Raw genomic sequence first — 12,914 nt, forward strand, 5'->3', positions numbered from 1 at the left:
CTGTGCCAGAAGGAGACAAAGCCAATATCCCAGGGACTCAACCTCTGCCTCTCACTCCTAGCATCTGGGGGTAGGAGGCATCACCCAGTCTCCTCCCTCTGAGCCTCCCGCCTTGTATGCTTTTTATCCACCATGAGTCCTGAGCAGGAAGGGTCTCTGGGGAAACAGGAGCCTGTGAGCCTCCCCCAGCCCTTCTTCCTGAATGGAACTTCCTGTAAGTTCCATATCTTTTGATGGATTGGAGCTTACAAAATTGGCCCCAGTTTCCATTTCTGTGTTGTTTCAGTAGATGTTTGTCCCTGAGTCAAATGGACCCTGCCTGGGATCTTAGTGAACAAACACAACGATTTGGGGCCCTGCCGACCCATAAAATAGTCCCACGGGTGAGCCTTGTAATTGCCCCATTTTATAGGTTGTTGGAGAAAGTGTCCCCTGCAGCTGACGAGAGCTCTGAGGAGGAAGAGGAGCAAGTGAATATCAGTCAAGAAGCCAGGGTCTGAGATCCCACTATGGAGCCACGGGCAGGAATTTTGGGTCTCCAGGTATTTTAGGTTTCCTCCTTTGCAAAATGGGGGCAAGAATTCCTCCCTCTCAGGCCTGGCAAGAGACTCAACCAAAATGACTAAGGTTGGGCAACTATTACCCAGTGAGCACTAGATAAATGGGATGTCTGAGTTTTGGAGCAAAAATGCCATGTATCCCAGAACTTGGCCCTGAGGGACAGGGACCCCAAAGAGAGACAGCAGGCCTGAGGACAGTCAGGCTCTGCAGAAGGAAGGCTGTAGGTTAAGTGTTTCTATAAGAGCCAGGCTTGCCCCAAAGAAATGGATGAATTTTGCCTTTGTTCATTCTTTTCCATTTGAAAATGACACGTTCTTCTCCACATGGTACTCATCTTTCTTTATTGTCCCTACTTGGGAGCTCCCTGGAGGGCAGGATGGACTGGAATCTTATTAGGATGCCCATCATGTTGTTCCTGGGGCCTGGCTTGGGGCTTGGCACAGGCCCAGATCTGTTCCTGACCCAGACAGCCACCTCTTCTTCTTTCCTCTCCACGATTCTGTAGAACTGTGACTACCTACGTGATGCAGGACCTTGAGCAATCCCAGGACAGTTGGGGTCAGAACTGACTTCTGAGAAGTGGTAAATAAAGACCAGAACCCAGACTGGGCCCAAAGACCTGAATTCCAGGCTTATTGACCAGGGGGCCTTTGTTTTACTCTGGGACTCCATTTTTGCATCTGTTCAGAAGGCCTGGGAGATGTTGCCTTGTCTTATCTCATTGGGCAAGTAAAAAATTCAAAAGCCTTTTACTGAGGGGGAAACTGAGGTCCAGGGAGCATAGTTATGGGCTCAAGGTCCCCAGACAGTGCAGGAAGGGGTCCTTCATCATCCCTTGCAGGGGAAGTGCAGGGCAGGGCACAGTTGACGTCATCTTGACTGTATGACCTTGGGTAAATTACTAGAAATTATCTCCAAGCCTCAATTTCCTCATCTCTGAAATGGGTATAATAAGAGTCACCATTCTTGGGAATTAAAGATAGCATCTGTGCAACGGGAGGCACATAGTAAGTGTTCAGTATCACCTAAAACTTTTCTATGATGATGTCATCAAGAGTCAGGACTCTGGGGCTTCCCTGGTTGGTCCAGTGGTTGAGAATCTGCCTACAGGGCACAAGGGTTTTATCTTCCCTGATCTGGGAAGATCCCACATGTTGGGAGCAGCTAAGCCTGTGCACCGCAACTGCTGAACCCACACGTACAGTCCATGCTCTGCAACAAAGAAGCCAGTGCCGTGAGCCTGCACCCCTCAGTGAAGAGCCTCTGCACCCCTTAGCTAGAGAAAGCCCACGCCCAACAACCAGTGCCGTCAAAAATGAATAAAATAGAGTCAGGATTCCCCTTTCCCCACAAAAGGAAGATTCCGAAGCGTGTAGCTGAAGCAGGTTGCAAACAATGTAGACTGTTTGGTGAGGGTTACTTAGAAGAACTTCCAGTTCCCAGGGTCACTGACTGAGGCCTGAATTCCCCCTTTTGAGGGATCAGTCCTTCATTCCCTAAGGATTTCCAGGTCTCGAGATGGAGACAAAGGTGAATTTTTAGAACTTCAGAATAACCCATTACCGGCCAGATGTCTCACTTAAAATTACAATATGATTTTTGTCCTTTATTAAATGAGGAAATGGGGACTCAGAAAGGTGAAGTGACTTGCCTGAGATCACAGTCAGTAAGTGGGTATGTGAAACCTGGGCTTGGTTCAAAAGCCTCTGCTGGCTTTTCCAGGGTTCAGAGGTCAGTCCTATCCCACCCCTCCACCCTCCATTCCCACCCACCTAGGAGTGTGGCCTCAGGGGCCTGGGTCATGTTTAGTCTTAAAGCTCTTGGCAAGTGAGACCTCTAAGGGCTGTGATCCATGACTGTGACCCATGGTGTCTGGTGTAGCATAGATGTTCAATAAATGTCTATGGCATGGGGGTGGGAGTGGGGGTGGGTGGTGTGGGGATGAATCAGAGTAAAAGGAAGAAGGAAAGGAAGGGAAGAAATTAAGGTTCAGAGAGGTCAGGGAGATTGCCTGACGTCACACAGCTCAGTCGGGATCCCAAGCCCTGGCTCAATCAGCTCTTCCCTAAAGACAAGGGACCCCTAGACCAGAGATCCTCTTGGCTGGCTGAGTTGGGAGTGGACGGAGGGCTGGGCAGTGGTGGGTGGGACCGCGATAGAACATGGTCTCAGCTTTTCTACCAGCTGGTGACTAATGACGGATGAGCAGCGTCTAGCTTAAAGACCAGAGCGGGCAGGGCCAGACTCTGAGGTGGGAGGGGCTAAGGTAGGGACATCAGGACAGGGGCCTTGGGGAAAATGTCAGGGGGAAGGCATGACCTTTTAGGCCCTTTGAGAGGAGTGGGTGGGTGGCCTCTCTAAGGCAGAAGTTGGGTGTCCCAGGCCGTGGGGAGCAGAGAACCGGACACCTGACTGGGGAGGGCCCTCCCAATGTGTCCATTTTGCAGATGGAAAAACTGCCTTAGCCATGATATCCTCAGCTCCACCCTTACAATGTGTCCCCCACTCCCCAAGGTCCCTGGCCCCCAGCATAGGGTCTTGGCCCCAACTCTGCCACTTAAGCTCTGGAGACCGTGGACCCTTTAGTTTATTTCTCTGAAACTGCAGTTTCTGTGAAGGCAGGAATTACCACCAAGACCTCAGGGGGCTGATGTGAGGGTGGGAGGAGGTTTGGAGCCAAGGGGAGCCTTCTGAGAAGTGATTTGAGCTTGTCCGACTCCTGCCGAAAAGTTGAGGCCCTATAGGTCTGGCCCATCTTAGCCTACAGTCGCACCTCCCACATTTGCACCCTCCAGCCCCACCAGAACCCCCCAAATGCACCCTGAAGTTATCTACCTCCAGGCCTGGACTCAGGTTGTGCCATCTGAGATGCCGTCCCTCTCCACCTGTCAGTTTCACCAGGCTTTCTATGCTCCCAAGCAGGATTTCCTTCCTTCACGCCCAGCACCCACAGGGCACAGCTATAGTCTGCCTTGTATAAGGACCCATGTGTGTGTGTCTGTCTACCACCGCCCACCAGATTCCTGGTGATTGCTCAGTAGATGTTTGTTGAATGAACAACTGATCTGCCGCAGAGAGAGGCAGAGAAGGGGGAGCAGGGGGGCGTTGTTCAAGCCTGGGGCAGGCTCTGACAGTTAGCTTAGAGCCTTGGTTGGCAGGACCTGTGGTGCTGGTTGCCTGGGGCAAGGACATGATTCTGGGGCATCTTTCAGTTCCTGCTGCCTCCACCAGAGACAAGAGGTCTGGGCCCAGCTTACTCTCCAATCATATCTCCTACGATCCTAGGAGCAGACAGACCCACTGCTGAACCTCAGAGAGTGCAGATGACTTCCTCAAGATCACACAGCAAGTTAGGGCAGGAGCAGGGTAGGGCCTCCAAACCCTATAGAACAAGAAGTCTTGGCCTGTACCTCTCCTCTCAGTTTTGAAAAGGCAGAAAGTTGCTTTTATTTAACTTGGCAATTGGACATCAGTTGAAACCAAGAATGGGGTGAAACTTGAGACTTGCGTGATGGAATCAGGGTGAGTTGGTGTGGCAGGGGCTGACACAGGGTCCAAGAGTGCCAGGCTCCAGCCCTCTCTCCCTCCCTTTATTGGCTGTGTGACCTCAAGTCTTAATCTTCAATAAAATGGGACAACCCCTCCCCTCCCCCGCCACAGCCCGCTGGACTCAGAGGAGGAGGCTCAAAGTAGTGACAGCCTCTCCCAAGAAGAGTAAGCCGATCCTATTATTGTTACCATCATGTGGTTGCAGTTCTTAACTCTGCAGACACCCCAGGGAACGGAGGGTTTTAGGATTTTTGGAGAGTCGAGCCCTGTTCATTTCAGGCAGCAAGACTTGCTTTACTCGTGGGAAAACCCACTTTAGACCCTTACTCACAACCCGTGATCACTTAATTGGCATACAGTCCTAACAAAGATGTAACACTCTTACTGTGCCACAGCCCCTAAAGGTTAGACGCTGAGCCGTCAGGACTGGGGAGAAGAAACACTAGAGGTGGAAGTGCTGAGGGAGAGGGAGGCGTCGGAAAAGCTGCACAAGTAGACGACAGAGCTCTGACGTTGGTAAGGTCTGGGGGCATCTGGAACTGGGTTAATGGTCCAACCTCGTGGGGCCATCAACATCGGTCATGACAGTGACCCAGAGGCAGCCTACGAGCAAAAGGGATTTTGTGATCTGCCCATTGAGGCTTTGACACACTTTTCACTTCCTCCCTGCTTCTTTTCACAGCACTGACGTCCAGCTAAAAGGACACAGATGTGGGAGCTCCACAGACCTGGGTTCAAAGCCAGTTCTGCCAGTTATTGAGTTGGCAAAAAAAAAATTCATTCAGGTTTTCTATAAGATGTTATGGAAAAACTCGAAGAAATTTTTGGTCAAACCAATATTTTCCTCTGTGATCTTGGCTAAGTCATAGCACTTCCAAGCCCTAGTTTCCTCATCTGTAAAATGGGTATGATAATAATCATGCCTACTTCAAAAAAAAAAAAATAATCATGCCTACTTCTTCTCAGGCTTTCTGTGAGGATTAACACCAGGCCTGGTAGAGAATAAACACTCAGAAATGGGTGACTGATTATTTGATGATTAAGAAGATGAAGTAGTGATGCGTCTACAACATGGGTGAACTTCCAAACCACGATGCTCAGAGAAAGAAGTCAATCACAGATGTCTACATAGAGTATGATTCCATTTCTATGAGATGTACAGGACAGACAAGTCCATAGAAAGGGAAAGTGGGAGAGTAGTTGTCGGGGACTAAAGGGAGGAGTGGGGAATGGAGAGTGTATAATAATGGGTATGGGGTTTCTTGTGGGGAGGGTGAAGGAAATGTTCTAAAATTAGATTGTGGTGATGGTGGCACAAATATGTGACTATACTAAAAAGCGTTGAATTGAACATTATAAGTGGATGAATTTTCTGGGGAGTAAATTATGTCTCAACAACATGGTTTTTTAATATGGCAGTAGACAGACTTCCCTGGTGGTCTAGTGGCTAAGGCTCCACATTCCCAATGCAGGGGGCCCAGGGTTTGATCCCTGGTTGGGGAACTAGATCTCACATGTTGCAATTATGATCCAGTGCAGCCAAATAAATAAAATGGCAGTGGATTAAAAAAAAAAAAAACATAAAGTAAGAATAAAACTCTGGAAGCCTTTGCAAATATTGCCCCATTTTCAAATTAAACCTAACAGAAGTACTTGCACTTGTGCCCAAAGGGCCTGTACAGGGGGGGGGTCTTTATAGCATTATTTGTTATGGTGAAAACTGGCCACAACCTAAGTGCCCAGCAAAAGGGGATGGATAAATAAGCCATGCTTAGGAATATTATACAACAATTAAAAACCAGAAGAGGTAGTCCTCTGTGTATGGACAGGAAAACAATTCCAAGTCACAACGTTGAGCAAAGAAAACAAATTGCAGGACATTACCTAGGATGTGATTCCACAAGACTATTCATTTCCTATGAAAATAATAAGTAAATATATGTAAAATATGTAAACAGAAGTACACAGAAGAAGGTTTGGAAAATTTCTCTCCAAATTGCTGACGGTGATGGGAGGAGTATTAGGACCATAATTACGGGGCGGTAGTGGTGATTACAGGCTTCCCAGGTGGCTCAGTGGCAAAGAATCTGCCTGCAGTGCAGGAGATGCGGGTTTGGTCCCTGGGTCAGGAAGATCCCCTGGAGGAGGAAATGGCAACCCACTCCAGTGTTCTTGTCTGGGAAATCCCATGGGCAGAAGAGCCTGGTGGGCTACAGTCTAATTGATTCACAAAAGAATCAAATACGACTAAACAACAAGAAGTGGTGATTAAAGGTGATTTCAGTATTCCCTGGAAGGTGATAACATTTTTAAGTGGAAAAGTATTTTTACGTTATCACTTTGGTAATTAAAGATTAACTTTTCAAGAGGAAACGAATAACCTGTTTACATTTAGAATTGAGTTTTTATAAAAATGGAAATATTCCAAAAGAAATTCTAGTAGGTAGAAAAAAATACCAACTGAGAAAAAAAAAAAAGGAAAAGAAATTTGCCAAAAAAAAAGAAAACCAATCCACAATCAGCCCATTAAAAAAAAAAACAACTTTTGTCAATATTGGCACAATCTTACAAAACCAAACCCACAAGCACAGCACATGAGTAAAGAAGAAATACACAAATGTTCCCACATCTGAAATTCGGAATTTTGAAAAGGGTACACTGAGTTTCTGTTTACTTCCCAATCCTATTTATGTCTTGAAATGCTTCTGGAGCACTTAATCCCAGTGAAATCTAAGAAAGTGCTTGAAAAATCCTTTCCTGTGTTAAAAGGAGGGTCAGAGAGGTGAAGTGACTTGCCCAAGGTAGCCCAGCTCAGAAGGGGCAGAGCAAGTGCTCCAAAGTTCAGATTTGGAATCCATATGGCTGGAACTTCATGCCAGAGGAGTTCAGCCTTGGTGTGGCAGCCTGGCTAAGCCACCATGGCCATTTGGGGCTGCAGAGGTCTGGGAGATGAACCACTGGATTCTGTAGCATTACCCTGCTTCTCCCCCACTTAGACTGAGTCATTGGTTGTGTCTGCCTGACACACCCCATTCAGTCAATAAGAGTCAAACACTTTCTTTCATGGAAATAAATGACTCTCTAGGGCAGAGGCTGAGCTTGTCTGGCTAAATTGAACACTTGTGTGGCTTGAACTAACCACTTGTTTCTTCCGCCTGCTTGATGAGCCACTCAAGTGATTGTCTGAACCCAGTGCTTGTAGGTCTGAAGCAGCCCTTAGCTTGACCCGGTCAGTCTGAAACCCAACTTTCATATCTGAGGACAGTCGGCAGCACCACGTCCCATTGTCACAGAAGATGGAAGTTTTTGGCCACGTTCCTACAAAGACAGCTCAGTGTCTAGGATAATAAACCCCTAGGCTATAGGCCTCTGCAGTTGGAGCCTTCTCGATAGATACAGCTTGTTTGCTTCTGGGGAAACTCCCCTTTTCTACTGGCTTGATGGGGCTGTCGATCAAATGGCCCTGCCCAACTCTAGTTAAGCGTGAGCCTGGGACCCAAACTCAGCCAATCAGAAACTCTTCTGGGACTTGGCCTCTTCCAACTCAGATACAAGTTCTAAATGATGGTTAAAGTTCGCTGGTTCATTCCTGAAACTACTTCACGTTTTGTCTTTTCTGAAGCTCGGCATTTTAGCTTTTGTTTGACTTTTTAAAGTCAGATGTATTGAGTTGCAATTTATACACGCATTCCATTTCACCTTTTTGAGTATACAGTTCAATGAACTGACAAACATGTACTGTCCTGTTACTACATCACAATCATGATTTAGAACGTCTCCAACAGCCTTCAGATTTCCCTCCTGCCCTTTTCCCGGCAATTCTCTCCCCACTTCTTCTGTGCCTGGCAACCGCTAACTGATTACTGTTCCTATTTTTTGTCTTTTCTGGATGTCATGTAAGTGAAATCAGACAATAGATACCCTTTTGAGCCTGGCTTCTCTCATTTAACACAGTGCATTTGAGATTCATCCAATTGTTGCAAGTGCCGGCTGTTCTTCCCTTTGTGTTGCTGAGTAGTAAGTATTCCATTGAATGAATACATCACAGTTTATTTCTACGTTCACCCGTTGAAGGACATTTGAGTTGCTCTGGGTGATTATGGATAGATCTGCTGTAAATACAGAGCTACAGTTCTTTGTGTGGACATATATTTTCACTTCTTTTGTGTAAATACCTGTAAGCCATCCCCATGTCCTTCCAATTGATTTTTTTGGGGGAAGGGGGGGTAAACTGTTAAGCAGCCCTGAATCTGTGTCTATTCATATAACCAAAGACTGAAACGGACATTTCTCTTATTAAATTCTCCAAATGACTCTAAGGGGTTTAGGGATTATTGTCCTCATTTTACTGGGGAAATCGAGGCTCAGAGAGCCTAGATAACCTGTGCTGGACCACAGGGCAAGGATTCGAATCCAATCAAAGTCCTAAAGGGAGTCACAGCTGCCTTTCTAAATCCCTGGTCACCTTGGTGGGAGAACAGCTTCATAATGAGGGTTCTAACTCATATTGATTGGCTGACAGTTGGTAGAATAAATGCTTCACCCCTTTACTCCGACCTTAGTTGGTCCACTGGAGAAAGGACAAGATTGGACCAACAATGAATTTCTGATGCTCTAGATTCCCTGGTTTCAACACATTGTGACTATTAATAAGATAGAGCTGTCTGATAAACCATTCCTGGGAAATGGAGCTGGTGGGCGGGGAGACCAGCACATCCCCCCACACACAGCAGCCCCCACAGATGGCTTCCTGAGCTTGCACCCTGCCTGGCTGACCCCCAGCAGAGCAATTTGCACTCTCTGCTTTCCTGGCCTGAGAAAAAAAAATACCCCTGTCACATTGGATTAACATCACCCCTCTCGCTGAGAATCTTCTCCTGGGTGCAGCCCCCTCTCTTTGTCAATATTTTCAGAATGTTCAGATTTCTAAACAAAACCTGACAGTTTGAGGGTTTTTCTTTTTTTTTTTTTTAAGAATAAAACAAATCACCTTGAACACAGTCTGAAGGCTCAAATTAGATTAACCCTATCCTTTCCCAAGTGGCAGTTGAGCTTTTGGCCTTGGTGGGGGATGGAGAGCTGAGAAGAGGGAAGAGGGTGATGCCTCGACCCACCTTCTTCCCAGATCCTCATCCTCCCTGGGTGGTACCCAGCCCTCTCCAGAAACCCAGAGGCAGAGTGATGGAGGGTTTCCAGGCGCAACAGCGACATGCTTTAGCTGGGAGCATGCCTGGTGAGCTCAAGGGGTGGCAGGGAGGCCAGCGTAGTGGGAGTGGAGTGAGCAGGAAGGGAACAGAAGTGGTGGATGGAAAGCACAGGTCCACACCAAGTCATGCATGTAACTTCATGTTACATGTAACTTCACCTCAATTTTCTCACCCAAATAATGGGAGAGTGAGAGTTCCAGCTTCCCAGACTTGAGAATAAATGTGCTATTGCATGGGCACAGAGGTAGCCACACAAACTTTGACTGTTTTAATGACTTGTTGTTTTTAAGGGCTTCAAGTGCCATCTGTTCCCACAGGTCAGCTCTGGGGTGTGGGTGAGAGGGGGATACTAGCATCTTGTGTACCCACTGTGTGCCGGCCTTGTAGGGAGAAGCCTTATGCATGTACTTGCTCTTCATTGGTTTGTTTGCAGCCCCATCTGGCCCTAGAAAGACCCTAGGTTGTCATTCTCTTCCATAATTCTCTGCATGACTGAATGGCTCCATCCTCCCAACTGCCAGATGAGAAGGGTGAGGTTCTGAGAGCGCAACAAGGTTCCCTGAGCACCCGCGGTCACTGAGTGGACATTCCAGAGCTGGGACGGACCCTGGGCCTGTTGGGTGGCTGCACACTTGGTCTGCCCCTTCCCTGTGGATCTCAGCTCCATCTTCTGATGCATCCCCCCAGCTGAACACAGTGGACCACCTCCACATGGCATCCCTTCTCAGCTGCCATCTAGCAGGCCTACATCTTTCTAGACCAGCAGCTCCAAGACCCACTGGGACTGCACTGCTGGAGCTTGGGCGGAGCATCTATTGCGGTGCTCCGAGGAGGCAGAGGTCAGCAGGACTTTGGCCTTCATCAGCCCTCTCTCCCAGGTTCACAGGGAGCAGCAAACACCAGCTCAGCCACCTCCAATGGCTTTTATTAAAGCTTTTCAGAGCCACACAGCCCCCCTCCGCCTTTTACAGATGGGGAAACTGATGCATTTGCCCAGGACCAGGTCTGCCCAGCTCTAAAACCCATGCTTTTCGCAAAATACATTTCCCTTGTCAAAGGGCCAATTCATATGTGGGGAGCTCAGAGAAGGGGCTGGTGTTAGAGTCCAGGTGGGAGAGGCTGGAAGCCCAGGGAGGTGGTGGGGCCCTGTTTGCGCCTCTGTGCCTCTGTCTTCTATTCTTTGTGCTTGTCTGTCCTTCCCATCTTACTCCCAGGGCCACATGTCCCGATGATGGTTGCTACTAGTACATCAGCCTATGTGTGGCCATCATTCGCTCAGTGCCCACTGTATTTGCGAGCCTGTGCTTCCCACCCCCCACTCTGTTCCCTTCCTGCTCACTTGACTGTCACCATGCTGGCCTCCCTGCCACCCCTTGAGCTCCCCAGGCATGCTCCCAGCTAAGAACTTTTGCACTGGCTGTTCCCTCTGCCTGACATGCTCTTCCCTGATGTGGTGACCTGGGCACAGTGTGGGTGCCTGAGAAGGGTGTGCTACATCTGATTGGTGGTCTGTGGTGGACGTGTAGGAAACTCATTGAAGGAAGGGGTAAAGGTTTGGCCCCTACACATTGCTGTAAAACTTGCTGTGAAAACTTGGAGATTGCTTAACTCTCTTCTGTCTCAATTTCCTCCTTAGTTCTTAAGAGACGGACAGCGTCACTGGGGTCTCTGACTCGTCTCAGTTTATGGAGAGAGGTCGTGTCCTGAGAAACAAACCAGTTCAGCCTTGTCATTACATAATTAGGGATCCTGGGGTCAAGAGAGGGTTCATGTTGTTTTGAGACCCGTAAAGCATGAGAGCCAAAGCTGTGGGTTTGTTTTTTTTTTAAGAGATTACCTATTGGATAATTTATTTATTGAACATTTATTGAGTACCTAGTATGGGGTAAATCATGAATAAGACACAGTTCCTGCCATCAAGGAATTCTCAGGTGGGTGGGAGAAATAGGTTACAAGACACTCATTATGTAAACATTACTTCCCATATACTGTATTCAGGATTGTGGTGGAGGAAAGCTTGGGACCTGAGGGAACCCAGATGGGAGAGAGATGCTCTCCGTGTGGTAGATCAGGGCAGGCTTCATGGAAGAGGTAACACAATCTGGGTTTTGCAGTGTGAGTAGGAGGTTGTCAGGCAGATAACATGAAAAGGAGCATTTGGTGCAAGGGGACCTATCTGTGCATATAGGGACAGAGTCATAGGGGTGAGAAACAGTGTGGAGAATTCATGGGAATGGAATGTCAAATAGTGTGGCTGGAGTTTAGGCATGCTTGGAGGGAATGTTAAGGCTGGAAAGCATGGTGGGCCCCAGACCACAGCCAGCCTTCAATTCCAGGCTCAGCTTACCCCATAGGGAGTCATGGGAAAGCTTTTAAATAGCGGAGTGGTGTGGTAGGGCCGAGTTTGGGGAAGATAATGATGTATCATTAACCATGGAATTTTAGAGCTTAAAATGAGTGATTGTCATGATCTCTGGACCTAATTTTAAAGATGAACAAATTGAGGTCAAAATATGTTGCCCATAGCTGGCCAGAGGGAGAAGCATTTTCTCCCACCCAGTCTCTGTAGTTGAGCTGATCCTGAGACTGGGACATTGGGATGTGTTTGCATGTCCTGTGAGGTAAGCTGTTCTCAGATAGGATGAGGTCCCATCCTTCTGTGACATCTGTCTCTCCATTTCTCTTCTTTGGTCCTGTCCTTGGGAGCCTCCGAAGACAATGGTGTATGTGGGCGCCCCCTTCTTACAAGTTCCTTCTCTGCTTGTGTGACCCTAACCATGTCCCTTCCTCTTGGCAGCTTCAATTTTTCCATCTGGTTAATGGGTGTGATAAACGAAGAGATGGTTCTCGCTTTGGCAGCACATATATTAAAATTAAAATGATATAGAGAAGGTTATCATAGCTCCTGTGCAAGGATGAAGCACAAATTTGTGAAGCATTCCATATTTTCAGATGTAGAAAACAAACTTACAGTTTCCAGTGGGGAATGGTGGTGGTGGGGATAAACTGGGAGATTGGGATTGGTGTATATACACAATTATATATAAAATAGATAACTAATAGAACCTACTGTAGGCACAGGGAACCTACTCAGTACTCTATAATGACCTATATGGGAAAAGAATCTTAAAAAGAGTGCGTTTATGTATTTCTGTAGCTGATTCATTTTGCTATACAGCAGAAACTAACATAACATTGCAAATCAACTATACTCCAACAAAAATTAATTTAAAAAAACAAATGAAGTGATGGCTGGTGCTGACTATCAAACATTCTGGGACCTCCTCCAACCCTCACTTCCTAAGGAGGAAGGAGGCCAGTCATGACCAGGTTTCCTGACCATGGCAAACAAAGAGTGTGAGGCAGAAAGTTGCCGTTAGTTGGAAAAACTAGGGGAAGTTGGGAAAAACAACTTTTTAAAATAATTTGCATGATTAGTCCAAATGTGGCTCTGGGTTACACAGAGCCAACTGGATTCTCAATTTTCTCATTCAGGTCCCTATACTTCTTTTTTTTTTAATGAAATTAATTAATTAATTAATTATTTTTGGCTGCACTGGGTCTTTGTTGCTGCACAAGGGCTTTCTCCAGTTGTGG

General features: G+C 47.1%; 1 non-coding gene across 1 annotated transcript; it reads left to right on the forward strand.

The window, feature by feature from the left end:
- Positions 1-12,160: 12,160 nt before the first annotated feature.
- LOC136162129 (U6 spliceosomal RNA) lies at positions 12,161-12,267 on the forward strand. Its single transcript, XR_010661972.1, has one exon. It is a non-coding gene; the product is annotated as a U6 spliceosomal RNA (small nuclear RNA).
- The last annotated feature ends 647 nt before the right edge of the window (positions 12,268-12,914 follow it).

This window comes from Muntiacus reevesi, chromosome 2 (assembly GCF_963930625.1).
Source record: "Muntiacus reevesi chromosome 2, mMunRee1.1, whole genome shotgun sequence".
NCBI lineage: Eukaryota > Metazoa > Chordata > Mammalia > Artiodactyla > Cervidae > Muntiacus > Muntiacus reevesi.